The 19,432-nt window shown below is 34.5% G+C and overlaps 1 long non-coding RNA gene across 2 annotated transcripts in view; it reads left to right on the forward strand.

Moving 5' to 3' along the window:
- Positions 1-5,083: 5,083 nt before the first annotated feature.
- LOC132302302 (uncharacterized) overlaps positions 5,084-19,432 on the forward strand; it is a 53,457-nt gene continuing 39,108 nt past the window's right edge. For both annotated transcript variants that reach the window (XR_009480803.1, XR_009480804.1), the window contains exons 1-2: positions 5,084-5,324; positions 6,096-6,187. This is a non-coding gene — a long non-coding RNA (uncharacterized LOC132302302). The remainder of the gene's footprint in view (positions 5,325-6,095; positions 6,188-19,432) is intronic.

Below are 19,432 nucleotides of genomic sequence, written 5' to 3' on the forward strand. Positions count from 1 at the left end.
TGTGCTTGGTAAATAGTTGGTATCTTGTATATACATGTTGATATATATACGTTGTTGCACAATTTGTTGATTTTGAAAACTTGGGGATGTCATTGTTTGGCTACGGCTAGGACTTGGTTCTAGTACGGGGGATTGTCCCTCTATATAGTCTAGTGCGCACATAGGGAGGTTACCCATGAGTTAGTAACCTTAAAGTAACTATGTTGTCGGTCTGATCTGACGTGACGTCCGAGTATCAACTTTGTTTGATTTCGTATTTCATTTCAAGTTGATAACTAGATGATATCGTAACTTGTTGTTCCTTATTTGATTTCCTATTTTGAGCTTAAGATGTAGCTTTGTGAAAGCGTGCTTCATGCGTTGTATTGGAAGTTCCATTGTTGGTTAAATTGCATCGATATCATAATTTGTGTTTTGATGTTCAAATGTAGTTTAGGAATGACCTTATAGATTCATTTTGAACATAGACGTTAGATAGCATGACCCACACTTGTTGTTTTCGTATTTTGGATTTCAAGTTAAAGACTTTGAGAATTTATATCTTGTTGCCTTATATAACATGTTTTCATGTTGTTTGAATTGCATGAGCAATGTGATTATGATATAAATGATCTAGGTAGCTTAGGATGCTCCCTGAGTCTCATCTTGACATAGACATTAGGTGGCATGAGCCCCTTTAACATGTTTCACCATAAGGTGATAAAATTGTAAAATGCTAGGTCGATGCATGCTCATCTCCTACGAGTAGCTTTATGTTACTCACCCCTACGATACTGGGGCATATTTCAGGTACAGGACTCAGGATTTGAAGATTCCATTGCTTCTTGGATGGCTTACAGTTTCTAAGTTTCTATTTTATGCAAGTGTTAGCATAAGATGCCTCTTTGTAGCCTTATTTGTTTAAACTTGTATTCGTTGATTCGTATATGTAAAGTGTACGTAAGTGCACTCTTTTCAATGTATTTAATATGTATGAGATGAGGCCGGAGGCCAATGACATGTATCTCATTTTCTATGCACTTTTGTTTTCAAAGTTTATTATGAAAATATTGGAAAATGTCAAGTCACTATTTCATAACTTTCGCATCGGGTGTTGGAATTTCGTATCTTTTCTGCCCGGACTCAGAATCAGACGATTCTTGAGTCTAATTTTGTTTATTTTTTGTTGTCCTTCCAATGGTGTGCACGGTGGCACCCTTTTTAGTGAGAAATGACCATTTTGCCCTTAGTTCATCTCTTTTTGGGTTAGGCATTCTTACTTCATTTGCTTGGCTCATTTAAGTTCTGTGGCTTCATAGAGAGTCATTTTGGGGCCTTAGGGATGGCGTACATCTCTTGAGGTCATTTGGCTTCTTTCGATTTCGCATTTCAGGTCTGTTATCGGGTCAACTTCTGGTTCATCACTAACGTACCGGGTTGAGAAATCCGGGTCGTTACAGGTGGTATCAGAGCTCCTAGGTTTGAATACCTTGGACGACAGGTTTTGGGTGCATATCATGCTTTTGTTGCCATGCTCTATGTGTTTATTTGCTTCATGATAACATGTTTATATACTTACGTGCTACATGTGGTATGCCGTTTGTTTAGCATGATTTAATTATTATGTAAAGAGCATGACATATGATGTATTCTAGATCAGATTTGTATATACATAACTGTGTTGCATATGTGGCATGACACGAGATTGGTCATTGAGGCTCAAGTTGAGGTTAATGGTGATTGTAGTCACGGTTGTATTGCAGTTTAGGTTGTTGTTGACCTAGAGTTGGTTTTGAGGTAGGTGGAGAGACACCTTTTGTTTAGGCTCTCGTGGGCTGAGCCATTAGGCACAACCGTAGTGCTGGATTTGTTGATTTTAGGCCATGGTTAGGTTTTGGACCTTTTGGGATCCTTGGTTGTTTTGGAAGGTTCCTCTGAGATTGCAATTTTCGTGGGCGGGTACGTTGTGGGCGGGTGCATGGCACAGTTATGCTACCGTGCTGGCAAGCTACGAGTGCAGTTCGGATGGAATCAGCGTTGGGTTTTATTCCGACGGGTGTAGTCCTTTTGATCGATAATGATGATGGTTGTTTTAGGGATCAGTCGTAGTGATCAATTTGGTTGTCTGATCGTATGGCTAGAGTTGCCATTTCCTTTGAATTCTCCCTGTGCGATGACGCTTTTCGGGTCAAGTCGATTGATAGATACTTCGGGTAGAGAAAGCATTACATTGTTAGTGTCACTTGTAGTGTCACCCTTAGATTCAGAGATGGATTCTAAGAGTCTTACCATTGTGGTAAGGGCTCACGTTTGTTTTGAGACAGGTTGTTGTTGCATTGGTTTTTGGAGTCAGTGTATGGCTAGGACTGGTCCTTCCTTTTTACCTAGGCACTCTAGGATACGATGTCCATAGGGTTCATTGTTGCATCACTTTTGTTTTCTGCAGTTTCATTTATTACCATGTTAGTAGTATGATTTATGATATTGTGATGCATGAGTAGGTGGAGGTCTATCCACATTTGCCTTCTTGTTGTGTGGCAATAACATGCCTTTCTTATATGCTTCGAGATGTCATGTTGTTATTGCACTTTAATGACACGCTTTTGTGTTTATGTGGAGACGTGCAGCATGTGTTTTTGATTTTCATATATGTAAGTAGATTTTCTTTCTGGTAGTTGTATTCCTTCTCATATGCATGACTTTCAGGTTTGGTTTTCCTATTCGTTTCCCTTGGTTGCACGCAGTCTGTATGCGAGTTTCCATAATGGTTTTGTGCTGGTTCGTGTTAGGGACTTCACAAGGAGTGAGTCTCTTCCCTCAGTTGTGTTGTACACTGTTTTGGGGTTGGTGGGTCCATGAGGATCATCGTTGTTGTCTTGAGTCCTTGGTGAGGATTTAATAGATTTTGGTCAACTTACTTCCATGTAGGGGGTGAAGTCGTTGACTTTGATGTTTTTCATTTCAGAGATGGAGTCGTGGTGTTATCCTTTTTAGGACTGGTGGTCCCCTTTCTTTCGTGTCTTCCCTTGGGGAGTTCCTGCCCTTGTTGTTGACGGTTGTGGTGCTCAAGTGAGTTGATTGGTGTGAGATCATTTTACAGAGACTTATGTCCATATCTTTGAGGATTGTTTGATTCGTGAGGTGAGCTCGATGCTCTTTTGAAAATGTCTTTTGGAGACTTGTTCCAGTTTTGGAGGCCTGGATGTGGTTGACTCTTAGGAGGAGTTTTGGAGGATCTTTATTGGATATGGCTTGCCTGTGGAGTTTTCTCATCCTAGTTTTGACTAGGCATGGCCTTGAGGAATTGTAGTTCCAGTGGTTGTTTATAGATGGATCGAAATTGAGGAATTTTGATTTAGCTTGGAGTTGTAAAGTACGATTTTGAGAGACTCGTTCTATAACCTTGGTTGTCAAGATTTTGATATGTGTGCCACTTCGTGGACTTGTATTTCGAGGATCTAGTTATCCGTGATAGGGATTTTGATCTGATGTTTGATTACGGTGTGGTTTCGTAATTGATCTATTTCAAGATGATATATGGGATTTTGGAGATGATGTTTTGTTTGTTAGGCTTTGGATTCGTGGTTTAGGTTGTAAACAGGAGTATTTTGAGGCGTTGGAGTTATTGGTTTTGTTATATTGAGGACTTAGGACCTTAAGCTTAGCGGTGCCTATGACATTGTTGTCAGAGTTTTGGGATTAGCTACCCCAACTCTCACAAGATGCCTGGTTCCCGTAGAGCTTTTGGTAATGATGATTCACGACATTGATGTCATTTGTATCGAGAGGTTTCATGGGTAGACCTAGTGGGGGGCAGGTTATGAATTAGTGCCTTATACTGTCATACTACCTTACTGACGAGTAAGTGTGAGCGGGTTCTGGTCGCTATTCGTACTACCCCATTGTCCTTATTTTGTACTTTGATTTGATCTGTGATGATCTTCGAGTTCTTTTTGGGTTGTTTTTAGATCGGTATGATGGTTCATCAGGAGAAATGCTTACGGTTGTTGTCTTCCATTCCTTTGTCTGGCGTTGGGTTCTGTGAGTGACCTTTGACTTGTCGTGTGGCCGTGCGGTCATTTTTCTTTTGAGAGGTTGTCCAGTTGTAAGCACGTGGGTGCAAATGTCATTGGCTTGAGCATTGTCTTTTAGCCTTGGGGTTGTTTTCGTTGCATGTTGTTTGGGGTACTTGAAGATGTACTCCGTAGTTATCCTAGTTTTGCCTTTTGTTTTGTTGGGGCTGGATTTCGGGGACGAAATCCCTTTAAGGTGGGAAGGTTGTAATGACCCGGTTATTTTTTTCCTTTTCCTTTTTTCTTCAAATTTTGCGGATAAATTTTTTTTTCATTGTCTTTTCCTTTTCGGGTTCGATTTCCCGCCTCTTAGTGTCGTCTCGAGTGTTCGAAAATGGTTTCTGAGACTCTTTCCTTTATATTGACAACTTCCTTTGAGGACCGAATCATTTCCACAATTTTTGTTTTTTTGACACTATTCATTTTTCGTCTTTTCCTTATTTCGTCCTCTTCTCGTTTTTCACTTTTACTTGCATAACCTCATTTTTTGTACTCGGATTTAATTCCAGTTTTGCATACATTCATGATATTTAAATTCCATGACATCTACATTTTTACTTTTGTAGAAATGCATATTAAATGCTTACTTTCTTTGTAAAAACCATGAAAATAAGACTTTTTGCAATTATCCATAACTTGAGGGGTTTTGGGGTAATTAAGTAAAGTAATTATTTTTCGTCTTAGGGACCATTTTGCAAATTAAATTGGAAGATATTTTCAAAAAGGACCTTTTTGCAATTTTCGAAAAATGTGACAAGTGTCACATTCCTATGGTGCCATTTGTTGATTTTGTGGTGGAACCACTTGGAGGCTTAATCTCATGACACATGGAGGGTGGAGATTCACCCACTTGTTGTCCTAGGATTGGTGCACTTGTTGGCATGGATGGTTGACAAGTGTAGGGTTAATATTTAATCTTGGAAGCTCACTTGGATTCATAACAAGTGTAGGACTCACCTTAAGTCTTACATTAGTGTGTGTGTGAGAGGTAGTGCAAGAGCACCTAGTGAGTGGAGAAGCCCACCAATTTAGCTTAGGGTTTACACATTTTAATTCATTTATCATTTTCCTCTCAAGAACCCTAAGGAAGCCACCATTGGAGAAAAGCTTGACTAGTAGCTTTGACTTCATTTTTGGTGCCCTTTCACTCACCTTAGAACTTTGAACTTGGAATACTTTAGGCTCCTCCCACTCTCCTCTTCAAAACCCTTGAAGGATCTAGCCTAACTCCTAGTTTTGCTTTGGTATCTAGAGATTCAATTCTCTAGTGAGGTATTGATCTATTATTTTGAAGTATTTTTATGTCATTATTGAGTGTTTTACATGCATGGAAGAGAAGGACTTGTATTTTGCCCTTAAACTATTTTAACTTGAAATTAATCTTGTCAAATTAAATATAGATTATGAAAATATAGTCAATTAGGTTTCATTTAGTTTTGGTTTCATGTAATTTAAATTTAAAATGAATTAGTTATGAATTTTTGAAGTTGCAAGCTAGTTGCTGGAAATTTGAAGCTTTTCCTTTTCAGTTCGGAAATGAATTTTTTATATGGAGCTGTGGTGCTTCAATTGCCTTGAAATTTTTACTAGAACTTCCACCATGGGTTTTACACAACTCAGAATTTTTTCACGATTTTAGAGCATTTATAAAGTTTTTTAAAAAACTGAAACTATCTGCTGTCCATGTTTTTATTGCAGCTGGAAAACATATGTTTAGATGATTTATTTCACTAACCTTTTGGTATTGGATCATGGCTTAAATTTCCAGTTTTACACACTCATATGTTTACTTCCAAAATAAATTAGGTTTGCCCAATTTGGATGTCAAATGAATTTTTCATGAATTTTCAAAGTTGGAAGCTACAGGCTGAAAATGTGTTTTTTGGGCAGAATTTGTTTCAAAGTTGTGGGTCAAAACTGTTTCAATTGGGAAAATATTTTGTTAAAATAAATTTATATTATCAAATTACAGTGTTTAAGCTTTCATTGTGCTTTGGATTCATTCAATTTGGGTTAGATTGAATTTTTTATGAATTTTACAAGTTGAAGGTAGCAAGCTGAAAAATCTGTTTTACGGACCGAAAATTTGGGGCGATTTCATTTCGGTGGTAATTGGGATTTTCATTCCAATTGAGGTAAGGAATGTTTTAGAATTATTTGTGTGTTGTATTGTGTGTTTACCATGATTATACAACATATATGTATGCCTTGTATCAAATCTTGAAAGTTAGTAATTTTTATTTCTTTGTATAAGTTTTAAAATTTACGATGATGTATAACTTTGATTTGAATTGTAACATGCTAGGAAATTATGCTTAGATATATTGGTTAACATATATTAAATTTGGATCATTTGATTAAGAATTACAACTTTTATTTAATATTTATCTTTAGTGAAAGTTTAATTCACATGGTTGTATCAAGCATTAAATCAAGTTGTAATGTGGTATTTAAATAGGCCTTGGCATGTTCTGTAACATAGATTAAATTGAGGGCATTTGGAATTGTTTAAAAATCTAGAGAAAATTAATTAATTAGCTTGATTAATTTTGTTTTAAGTGTTTTTATCACTTAACTTGTCATTTGATGTTATATATATGATGACCATGACATATCTTTCAATATATATTAAATTGAGGTTATTTGGATTAACTTGAAATTTAGAGAATTTAACTATTTATGTTTAATTAAATTCTACTTTATTACTCTATGGATTTAGTTGCATTTTGGAAGTTGTTTCTATATTTAAATCACGGATTTGGATTTGATGTATGTTCACTTGATTACTTTTGAGTATTGGATAACATAGTTGTTACTTTTATATTCATGAGAATATATTTTTCCTTATTGAATATATTATTGCTATGTGTAAGGAATTGCACACTTTGTATTTGACATCTTACATGCCATAGTAGTTGTGAATTTTGAGCATGTATTGTAGAAGTTTCCAAAATTTGGATTGTGCTTGGTAAATAGTTGATATCTTGTATATACATGTTGATATATATACGTTGTTGCACAATTTGTTGATTGTGGAAACTTGGGGATGTCGTTGTTTGGCTACGGCTAGGACTTGGTTCTAGTACGGGGGATTGTCCCTCTATATAGTCTAGTGCGCACATAGGGTGGTTACCCATGGGCTAGTAACCCTAAAGTAACTATGTTGTCGGTCTGATCTGACGTGACGTCCGAGTATCCACTTTGTTTGATTTCGTATTTCATTTCAAGTTGATAACTAGATGATATCGTAACTTGTTGTCCCTTATTTGATTTCCTATTTTGAGCATAAGATGTAGCTTTGGGAAAGCATGCTTCATGCGTTTTATTGGAAGTTCCATTGTTGGTTAAATTGCATCGATATTATAATTTGTGTTTTGATATTCAAATGTAGTTTAGAAATGACCTTATAGATTCATTTTGAACATAGACGTTAGGTGGCATGACCCACACTTGTTGTTTTCGTATTTTGGATTTCAAGTTGAAGACTTTGAGAATTTATATCTTGTTGCCTTGTATAACATGTTTCCATGTTGTTTGAATTGCATGAACAATGTGATTATGATATAAATGATCTAGGTAGCTTAGGATGCTTCCTGGGTCTCATCTTGACATAGAGGTTAGGTGGCATGAGCCCCTTTAACATGTTTCACCATAAGGTGATAAAATTGTAAAATGCTAGGTCGATGCATGCTCATCTCCTACGAGTAGCTTTATATTACTCACCCCTACGATACTGGGGCATATTTCAAGTACAGGTTTCAGGATTTGAAGATTCCATTGCTTCTTGGATGGCTTACAGTTTCTAAGTTTCTATTTTATGCAAGTGTTAGCATAAGATGCCTCTTTGTAGCCTTATTTGTTTAAACTTGTATTCGTTGATTCGTATGTGTAAAGTGTACGTAAGTGCACTCTTTTCAATGTATTTAATATATATGAAATGAGGCCGGAGGCCAATGACATGTATCTCATTTTCTATGCACTTTTGTTTTCAAAGTTTATTATGAAAATATTGGAAAATGTTAAGTCACTGTTTCACAACTTTCGCATCGGGTGTTGGAATTTCATATCTTTTCTGCCCGGACTCAGAATCAGACGATTCTTGAGTCTAATTTTGTTCATTTTTTTGTTGTCCTTCCAATGGTGTGCACGGTGTCACCCTTTTCAATGAGAAATGACCATTTTGCCCTTAGTTCATCTCTTTTTGGGTTAGGCATTCTTGCTTCATTTACTTGGCTCATTTAAGTTCCGTGGCTTCATGGAGAGTCATTTTGGGGCCTTAGGGATGACGTACATCTCTTGAGGTCATTTGGCTTCTTTCGCTTCCGCATTTTGGGTCCGTTATCGGGTCAACTTCCGGTTCATCACTAACGTACCGGGTTGAGAAATCCGGGTCGTTACAGACAGTGTTGAAGATTGAAGAAATTAGGTCTGTAACAATCACTCGTGGAAGAAGGACATTGCTATGATCGGAAGAGTTTAAATTTGCGCCAGAGAGTCATCTTAAAATCATGATAACCGGTAAGGTGAACTGCGCTATGATTGCTCTCGATAAAGAATTGTTCATTTCGTGTGGTGTTAAAGAAATCAAGAAGATAGAGGAAATGGAAGCCAAAATAGAGTACCCTTGAATTAAATAATTACATGCCTATAAATAAAGTCTCTGTATCACTAGAAAAGTTTCTTTTCCTTCGAAGAAACAAACCTGAATTAAACTATTTATGATTTTCAGATTAATTTTTGCCGTATTACAATCAGTTTACGATGTCAAATTCGTGATTTCTTATATCTCTATCGCTTCTTCTTCAGTTTCATTTGCTTCAATAACAGGCAAATCGCTTTTGTACAATTCCTCGACCTCCTTCGAATCACATTTACCTTCTAAGCTCTTCTCATGAACGACAAAGCATCAAAGGGATGTTGAGTTTGATTGGATGATTGCTTCATTAATTTCATCTATGTTTTCTCTTTGTGTATGCAATTATGTATGTATGTATATATATATATATATATATATATATATAGATCTCTTATATCTCTATCGCGTCTTCTTCGGTTTCATTTGCTTCAATAACAGGCAAATCGCTTCTGTACAATTCCTCGACCTCCTTCGAATCACATTTACCTTCTGAGCTCTTCTCATGAACGACAAAGCATCAAAGGGATGTTGAGTTTGATTGGATGATTGCTTTATTAATTTCATCTATGTTTTCTCTTTGTGTATGCAATTATGTATGTATGTATGTATATATATATATATATATATATATATATATATATATATATATATATTTGGTATCTTAAGTTAGGAAGTATTGTTATGGAGCTATCTTTTTAAAGAGATTGAAATGAAACCCTAATTCTTTTATTTATTATTTTGCTTAATTAAAGGTATGACAATTGATTATCAAATCAATGTGTACTGCTTAAAGCAACCATTTTTTGCTTTGACAAACAAAGGGCTTCATCATAATTTTTTTAACAATATAGTTTTAAAGTAAATTTTTTTCCTAAAAAATTTATTGTAAATAAATAAGAGAGTTAAAAAATTTAATTTAGTTATAAGAAAATACTAGTAATTATTAATCATTAGAATAGCTTGTTAAAACGAATTGCACCTAAACACCAAATTGCCAATGGCCCTATTCACCCCCCCTAGGGTCAATATTCGGATAACAGTATATATATAGATATATATATATATATATATATATATATTTATTTATTATTTTGTTACCACAAAATCTAGTTTTTATATGATCAAAATATATAGGTATCTTATTTATCCACTAAGTATTTCTCGAAACCTCATATAATAGGTTCCATTACATGCTATTTTTTTTTAATTATTATTTTGAACTATGGCTTGTGCATTAGAAAAAGTTTTCAAAAACATGCATATGAGGTTATATAGCTAGACAAGTTTCAAAGTTTATACAAATTTGTTAAACCTTATTTGTGCATGGAATAAACTTTTTAGGACCAAAAAGTACATGAAAACTTTATTTATTCATTTATCGAAAAAGTGATGTCACTTCGATCAAAGTTTATGAAGGTTCGATTGATTGATGTTATGCCAAGTTCGATCGATAGGTGTAAGCTAAACTAAATTGGAATTCCATAGAGTTGGACTTTGGTTGATTAAAGAATAAGCCATCTCAATTGATCAAAGACCCCGAAAGTTCGATCGATAGAAAACTGCTATTGGCTTGATCAATCGAAGTATGTTATGCATTGATCAATCAACGTCACTAACAATTCGATCGACGTAAATGTTAGTTGCGGAAAAACCTTCCAAAACTTTATTTTTATTATATTATAAAACCTAATGCTTTGATAGCAAGTTGTATACTTGGAGAACAAGTTGCCAAATTTTATAAATAGGTTTAGGTCTGACATTAAACATAAGGAGAGAAGAATTTATTTTATTATCTAACTCTCATTTTTGGGGTTTCCATATGCTTTATATTATGTTAGAGTAAGCAGCACTAGAGCTTTGAATCTCTTGGAAGGACTTCATTCTTATTTTAGAGAGATATTTCATACTTGAGAATGGGGTTTTTATTGTCATATATTTTCACTCTTGGGTAGATGAGTTTTGTTTATTTTTCAATCTAGAAACCATATAGATTATATGTGTTGTGTGATTGAATATCAACAAAAGAGGCTTGATTCTACAATAATCGATATCCAAAGGAGTGAAGAAAAAATATGGGACGAAACAAGCATGTGGGTTGAAGTAAAACAATTGTGTTGAAACTGAGTGTGGGGTAGACAGATCGGGTCGAAACACAAACGTGTGGGTTGGAGTACTACATGTGAGTATCTTGGAGCAGGTTGAAGAAGATTCAAGGTCCTTAAGTTGTGTATAATAGGATTGATGTGGATCAATGGGATCATGTAGTTGTTAGATTGTGAAGGCCCTAGATTTGACAAACCCAGTGCGTCATGTGATGACCCGAAACGGATCCAAAATATGGAAGTAAAACATAAACAACTCTATAAAGATGTACTTCATCCCTAAGACATGAGAATGGGCTTCTGAGAAGTCCCGTGACTCAGCGGAAGTAAAACCGAAGTTAGGGTTTCAAAACCCTCCAACGAATGGACCGAGGGCAAAATGATCATTCCAAACTAAAATGGGTGCCACCTTGCACGCCATTAGATAGATAATAAAAAATTAACAAATATAGACTCAAGAATCACTTGATTTGGAGTCTAGATGACAAAGATATGAAGATAGAATGAAATGACGTCCTCCGATTAAGAGAGACCACAACCCTATCTCACTAAAACTCTTATAACTCTCACTACAGTTGGAGTTTCTATATGTGATTAGTACCATTGGAAAGCTAACTTTAAGCTCTTGAGGTTAGACTAAAAAATGACCCAATTTGGACTAAAAATGAAGAAGTTAGACCATCTGAAGTCAGAGAAATAATGCTGTCCCAAAACCGAAGAATAATGTAATGACCCGATCATTTTTCTTCCTTTTCTTTTTCTTAGATTTTAACGGATATTTTTTTTCCGTTGTCTTTTCCTTTTTGGGTTCGATTTTTCATCACTTGATGTCGTCTCGAGTGCTCTGGAATGATTTCCGAGACTCTTTTCCTTGGATTGACAACTTCCTTTGAGGATTGTGTCATTTCCATATTTTATTTTTCCGAACACTATTCACATTTTGTCTTTTTCTCGTTTATCCTTTTTCCTTTCACAACCTCAATTTTTGTGCTCGGATTTGATTCCGGTTTTGCATGCATTCATGATATTTGATTTCCATGATAGTGGTATTCTTACTTTTCTAGAAAAACATGTTGATTGCTTACTTCCTTCATAAAGGGGCATTAATGCATACTTTAGTGTAATTCTTCTTAACTTGTGGGGTTTTAGTGTAATTAAATAAACTAATTATTTTTCATCTTGGGGACCATTTTGTAATTAAATTTGGAAGATATTTTCAAAAGGACCTTTTTGTAATTTTTGAAAAAGTGTGACAAGTGTCACACTCTCATTGGTCCACTTGTTGACATTTGTGTGGAAACACTTTGATACATTGGATGATGACATTTGGAGGGTGAGGATTCACCTACTTGTTGGCCTAGGATTGGTGCACTTGTTGGCTTAGATGGTTGACAAGTGTAGGTGTGGGATTAAGCCTAGGAAGGAGCCATGGATTGGTGACAAGTGTAGGTTCACAATTTAGTCTTGCAAATATCTTTGGGCCACTTTGGGATTATGGTTTTAAAGGAGGGTTTTTGTGCAATTGACCATAGATGTGTGTGTTGACCATGGTGTAGGATCACATAGTGAGTGGAGGATTTCTATTTCCTCCACTCACACATTTTCACATTTCATCTCTTTCATCCTCACCACAAAACCCTAGCTTCCATGGATGAAGTATGAAACTTTAGGCATTGACCTTGATCTTTGAGACCCTTCCACTTACTTTAGACCATAAAGCTTGAAATGCTTTTTGTTCCCTCATCCTCCTCTTCAAAACCCTTGAAGGATCTAGCCTAACTCCTAATTTTGCTTTCGTATCTAGAGATTCAATTCTATAGTGAGGTATTGATCTATTATTTTGAAGTATTTTTATGTCATTATTGAGTGTTTTACATGCATAGAAGAGAAGGACTTGTATTCTACCTTTAAACTGTTTTAACTTGAAATAAATCTTGTCAAATTAAATATATAACATGAAAATATAACAATTAGCTTCCATTTATTTTTGGTTTTATGTAATTTGGATTTAAAATGAATTAGTTATGAATTTTTGAAGTTGCAAGCTAGTTACTGGAAATTTAAATCTTTTCTTATCTGGTCTGGAAACGAATTTTTAAATGGAGCTGTGGTGCTTCAATTACTTTGAAATTTTTACTGGAACTTTCCCCATGGATTTTACACGACTCAGAATTTTTTCACAATTTGAGAGAATTTCTAAATTTTTTAAAAATCCGAGACTATCTGTTGTCCATGTTTTTATTGCATCTGGAAAACATATTTTTAGATAATTTATTTCACTAACCTTTTGATATTGGATCATGGCATAAATTTCCAGTTTTACACTCTCATATGTTTACTTCCAAAATAAATTAGGTTTGCCCAATTTGGATGTCAAATGAATTTTTCATGAATTTTCAAAGTTGGAAGCTACAGGCTGAAAATGTGTTTTCTGGGCAGAATTTGTTTCAAAGTTGTGGGTCAAAACTGTTTCAATTAGGAAAATATTTTGTTAAACTAAATTGATATTATCAAATTACAGTGTTTAAGCTTTCATTGGGCTTTGGATTCATTCAATTTGGATTAGAATTGAATTTTTTATGAATTTCCCAAGTTAAAGGTAACAAGCTGAAATATCTGTCTTGTGGACCAAAAATTTGGGGCGATTTCACTTCGGTGGTAATTGGGATTTTCATTCCAATTGAGGTAGGGGATGTTCTAGGCTTTTGTGTGTGTTGTATTGAGTGTTTATCATGATTATACAACTTAATTGCATGCCTTGTATCGATTCTAGAAAATCAGTATTAATTATTTCTTTGTATGAAATTTAATTCACAAGGATGTGTATAACTTAGAACGGAATTGTGGCATGCTAGAAATCATATTTTAATATGTTTGTTAACATATATTAAATTGGGATTAATTAAATAAGAATTTCATATTTTATTTAATATTTATCTTTTGTGAAAGATTAAATCTCATGACCGTACCTAGCATAAAATTGACTTGTGATATGCTTTTAAATTATATCTTGGCATGTTGTTTAACATACTTTAATTTGAGAGCATTTGGACAAGTATGAAAATTTAGAAATTTTAATTAAAATGATTAATTAAAATCTAATTAAGGGTTCCATAGGCCTAATTAAGTGTTTAACTTGATATTTGTGATAACTCTGACTTATGTTCTAGCATATGTTAATTTGGAACCATTTGATGTTGTTTTAGAAGTTAGGGATTTGATTATCATGATTTAATTAAGTTCCACTTTATTGTTCTTATGGCCTAATCGAGTTTTGATGTGGTGTATGTAATGACTATGCTATATTGTTTATCATGTATTAATTAGAGGTCATTTGATTGAGATTTGAAACCTAGGGAATTTAATTAGTTTATTGATTAAATTCCGTTTCTATTGTATTATTGATTAACTCATGTATTCGACATTGATAGTATGTTTAAAGCATGACTTTTGACTTATAATGGATTTATGAGTTATGTTTCAATATTGGATTATATTGTTATAGCGCGTAACAAATCGCGCTCTGAAGATTTGACATGTGATATTATTATAGCGCGCAACGAATCACGCTATGAAGATTCGATATTATCATCCTATATTAGTTATGGATTTAGAGCATGTGTTATGTGGTTTCAGTCTACTTGTGCATGAAGGTAGTTTCGTGTACTATTCAATACGTATATAAGTTGTATATTTTGGAACCACTTGGGACATTGCATGATGGCTAGGGTTTGACTCTAGTATGGGGACAAGAGTCATCTAAGTCAAAAGTTCGCGCATTTGGTAGGCTGCCTGGGGGTTAGTAGCTCCAAATTAGCCCAAAAAAGTTCGCGCGTTGGGTAGGCTACCTGGGGGTTAGTAGCTCCAAATTAGCCCTATATCGGTCTCATCCGACTAATGTCCAAGTCTTCCACTATTTGCTTTCGCATTCAATTCCAAGTTATCAATCATGTTTATATTGTGACTGCGGTTTTGGCTATTGGCGATTTGATGTTGTTAAGTACATCCATACTAAATTGCTATATTTAGTTGATTTAGCATTTAGATTTCAAGTTGATAACTTTAAGAATCTATATCTAATTGCATTGTGTAAGCATGTTTCTATCTGGTTGCTTTGTGTAAGCATGTTTCTAACTAGTTGCTTTGTGTAAGCATGTTATATCTTGTTGCTATGTGTAGCATGCTCTTGTGTTGTTGAAATTGCATAAATGATGTATTTTATGCTAGAAATGATCTTAGGTAGCTAGGATGCTCCCTGAGTCTCACCTTTGACATAGACGTTAGGTGGAATGAACCACAATGATTAAATCATGTACACTTGTAAAACGTAGGTTGATGCATGCTCATTTCCTACAAGTAGCTTGGGTGATTTGCTGAGTTGAGCTTCTTTAGAAGCATTCTTGTTCACATGCAAGTGTTAGCATGTTCATGATTTGTCTATGAAATGTAATTTTTCTAACTTGGAGGTCTAACATGTCAAATATTGTAAATGAGTTTACCATTTTACACTTGCGTGTATGTTCCCATCATCACACAATAGCATATAATGCAATTTGATCATGCCATGGGGAGTCATTTTGATGCCTTAGGGATGACGTACATTTCTAGTGGCCACTTAGTTTCCTTCGTTTCTGCATTTCGGATCCTTTATCGGGTCATTCTTTTGGTTCATCACAGGACACACTAGGTTGAAAAATTTAGGGTTGTCACAAATAAAAATCTGAATCGTTTAGGTCGACCGAAATGGCATTTCGGTCGACTAAAATGAACCAAGAATGGCCCAAAATCTGAAAAATGAAGGACAATCACTTCGGTCATCTGAAATGATGAATCGATCAACCGGTTGTGACCCAAACAGTACTTTAGCTATTGTTAAATGCACTTTAACTATGCAAATGAAATCCAAAAGTCACCGATCGACCAAATGACTCGAAAAAGTGCAAAACCACTTGTTATGCGCCAAAAATGATAAGGCTTCACCCAAACCTCAATCTCCATCATGAAAAGGTCCAAAAACAAAATTTTAAGCTATGCAAGCATGCCAACAAACGTACTTTACATGTTGAAATGTGTTACAATGGCCCATGGCCTTAATACATGATAAATTCACAAAATCATATGACAAACCTCTAATGCTCATAAAAATCTCTTTTAAGGGTAAAAATAAGGAATTTCATGGCAAAAACGTAAACTATAAGATGTTGGCCCTTGGCCACAAATCATACATATCAAATGAGTACTAAAAAGAGTGCTTAGGCACTCATTACATCTGCGAAATTTGAAAATGACATGTTAAACCAAACATTACATTACAATTTCATAAGGGAAACTAAACATGTTAATACTTGCATGTTAACAAAAATACATTAAAAGTGCTTCAAATTATACAAGGTGACCTAGGGATGTTGTGCACCCCAAACCAAGGTATCCATACCTGAAAAATAACCCAATAACTTAGGGTGAGTAAACAAGTTACTCGTAGGGAGAAATGCATGCGTATATCCTAAAGTTTCAAATGCCATGCAAGTTCAACATAAACCATCACAAGGGATCATTCCTCCTAATGTCTATACTCCAAGGTGAACTAAAAGATCATTCCAAGCTACTCATATAATTGAAATGAACTACGGCATACAAGTACACATGCTCAAGTATACTTAACATGATAAAACACAATGCATGACATATAAGCATACCATTACAAGCGTGCTAAATCATACTGAAACAAGATATGTAATATCTAAGTATCCATACATAAGTATACAGTTAATATGGAAAAAAAACTTGTAAATTAAGTATACAAGCACAAGTATATTTAGCTAAACAAAGTACGCATAAGACAAGTATACACGGCACAAGTATACTAAAATGAAATCCGAATACAGAAAACAAGCATACAAAGTGTAAGTATACTAGATTACACAAACAAGTATACAAGGTCAAGTATACAAAATGTGGTTTACATAAACGAAGCAAGTATACAAGTTCAAGTACACTAAGAGAGGTTCAAATACACAAACAAGTACACAAGTTCAAGTATACAAAATGAGATTTAAATATTCAAGGCAAGTACCAATTCGCAAGCTACAAGTAATCCATGATTAACTACTTAGAATTTAATACAAAAATCAGATAGTGGAAAGACTAGGATACTTGATCACAGACCAAGCAAGTTATTCTAGGCAATTACGACCCACAAGGTACTACCTAGTACGCGCGTGTATAAGTTATTATGGGCAATTACAACCCACAAGGTACTACCTATTGTGCACTTCATATGACTAAGGAAACTCTTATCTCCTTACTAGGCCAAACTCTAGCCATCACATGTTCATTTTCCTTACAAGCCTTCCAAAATCAATAAGTTAAAAACTTATACAAAATTAACAAATTTGACCAAACTTATACAAAATCAAATAAAGCATAAAAAAAAAATAAAAAATAAAAAAAATAAAAAAAAAAAACCATCTTCCATGCACAAGTAAGGTTGAATCCACACAAACCATGTCCTAGAATTCAAATCTGAATGACATACGATATGTCAAGTCCTCGATATGCAATTTATACACAAAATAAGAATATTTTACAACAATTGAGCCAAATTACCATCCTAAGCCACAAATACTAAATAAGTTACAATTTAATAACTAGCTTTCAAGGTAATCAATTGTAATATTCTAAACAAGTTATATACTTACACAAGGTATATTTAAACAAGCCAAATAAGTCAATGATACTATATATCATGGTTAGTCCAATTACCATTTTAAAAGGCCACAAGTACTAATTCTACATCTAATTAGTAATATACTCACAAGGTAATTAAATGTATCACTTTTCAAGAGATTATCATCTAAACATGAAATGTCTCTAAAATCAAGTAATTTAGTAAATGAAACAATTTACTTATGGCAAGATAAACAAGTTCCCAAGGCTTTGAATTATGAAACAAGCTATACTAAACATATAAACTATAACTTCAAGGCCACTAATTGTCATGTTATCTTTACACACTACATATATAAGCTAAGCATGCCTCTAAATTATGAATTTAGCTACACAATATATATATATATATATATATATATATATATATATATATATATATATATAGACTATAATTTGGCAAGCTATACATATATATACACCAAACATGCTTTTAAAACACTAAACCCTAAGTCATTTCAAGGATTTACAATCTATATACAAGATTATGGTTTAGTAATCATGTAAATAATATATATTAAGCTCCAAAAACACTAAGGAAATGAACATACAATAACCCCTACCTCACTTTGAGATGAAATCTCAAATCCCCACCGAAACGGAACCACTCCGAATCCTACAAAACTTCGGGGATTTGTCAGGGACAACAAGATGAACATTAAACTTTAAGGAGGTCACACCAAAATCTAAACTTGGCTTCAAACCTAAACTCAAAAAATGGCCAAAACGGAATTCCAATCGGTTGGAATAGAAGGCCTTGCTAAGGCCAATATTAAAGCCTAAGGCATCACTTAAAATGTCCAAGGGGAAAGAGCTCAAAAGAGGGAAAGAAGAGGGGTAGCCCTTTGGGCTTCCGTGGTTGCCGGCCAGGAGAGGGAAAAGATGATGAAAAATATCCCACCCACCCCCTATTTATAGAAAAACTCAAAAAGTGCCCCAAACGAGTCACGTTAGGCCCGAAAAAGTGAAATTTGAGCAGACGCCCTCAAATGGCAAAACATCGTGAATGAAAAAGAACCAAAATGAGAAAAAATGAACAGAAGAAACGGCATAAAAAACCGAGTCCCGAGCAGAAAGATATACCCCAAACAAGATCGACGGCAACCGAGGTCAAAAACCTGAAAATTGGGGAGATCAACCTCAAGACAATTCTATTAGTACACGATTCGACGAAATGTGAAAATGAATCCCGTACAAGGATCCAAGCCCCAAGGAGACACTTTGCAATTAACTTTCATTAATTACACTAAGACAACTACAAAAAAGGATAACTGCGCAAGTGACCCAAATGAAAATATCTTCCAAAATATATTTTCTTAAAAACCCCCAAATCAAAATATCTTGAAAAGATATTTATGAAAAATACCCCAAGAAACAAAAATGTTTCTGAAGAATCTTTTCATCCACGCCCTTACAGGAAAAAGAAACAACCGGTGATCTTTTCTCCAAAAGTAAAGGTATACCTTTCAAGGAAACCAACAAGAATGAAAGCACGTGGACTCAAAAATCAACTCAGACCATGAAGAGTGAGATTACGTGAAAGAGAATTTCAACAAAAAAGAATTAATTCGTAAAAATGGAGAAAAAAGGAAAGGAAGAAAAATGACCGGGTCATTACATAGATGGATTGGCTAGAGAATACCTAGAGATCTTCTGGAGTGCTGAAGTAGGGCAATTGGTAGTACTAAAAATATTTATGTTTTTATTGCATGTATTATATTTGTGAATTGGTATGTCTTTCATATATATATATATATATATATATATATATATATATATATATATATATATATTTTTAAAAAATATCTTTATGGTTTAAAGTAAGCCCCTAAAACACGGTATGAGAAGTTAACTTAGACAAAAGGGCTTTAAGAGAGGGAGAGTAGATAAAACATTACTTATTTATTTTCAAGAAA

This window comes from Cornus florida, unplaced genomic scaffold (assembly GCF_030987335.1).
Source record: "Cornus florida cultivar Cherokee Brave unplaced genomic scaffold, ASM3098733v1 CherokeeBrave_3.0.0_Hap2_Chr04, whole genome shotgun sequence".
NCBI classification, from domain to species: Eukaryota; Viridiplantae; Streptophyta; class Magnoliopsida; order Cornales; family Cornaceae; genus Cornus; species Cornus florida.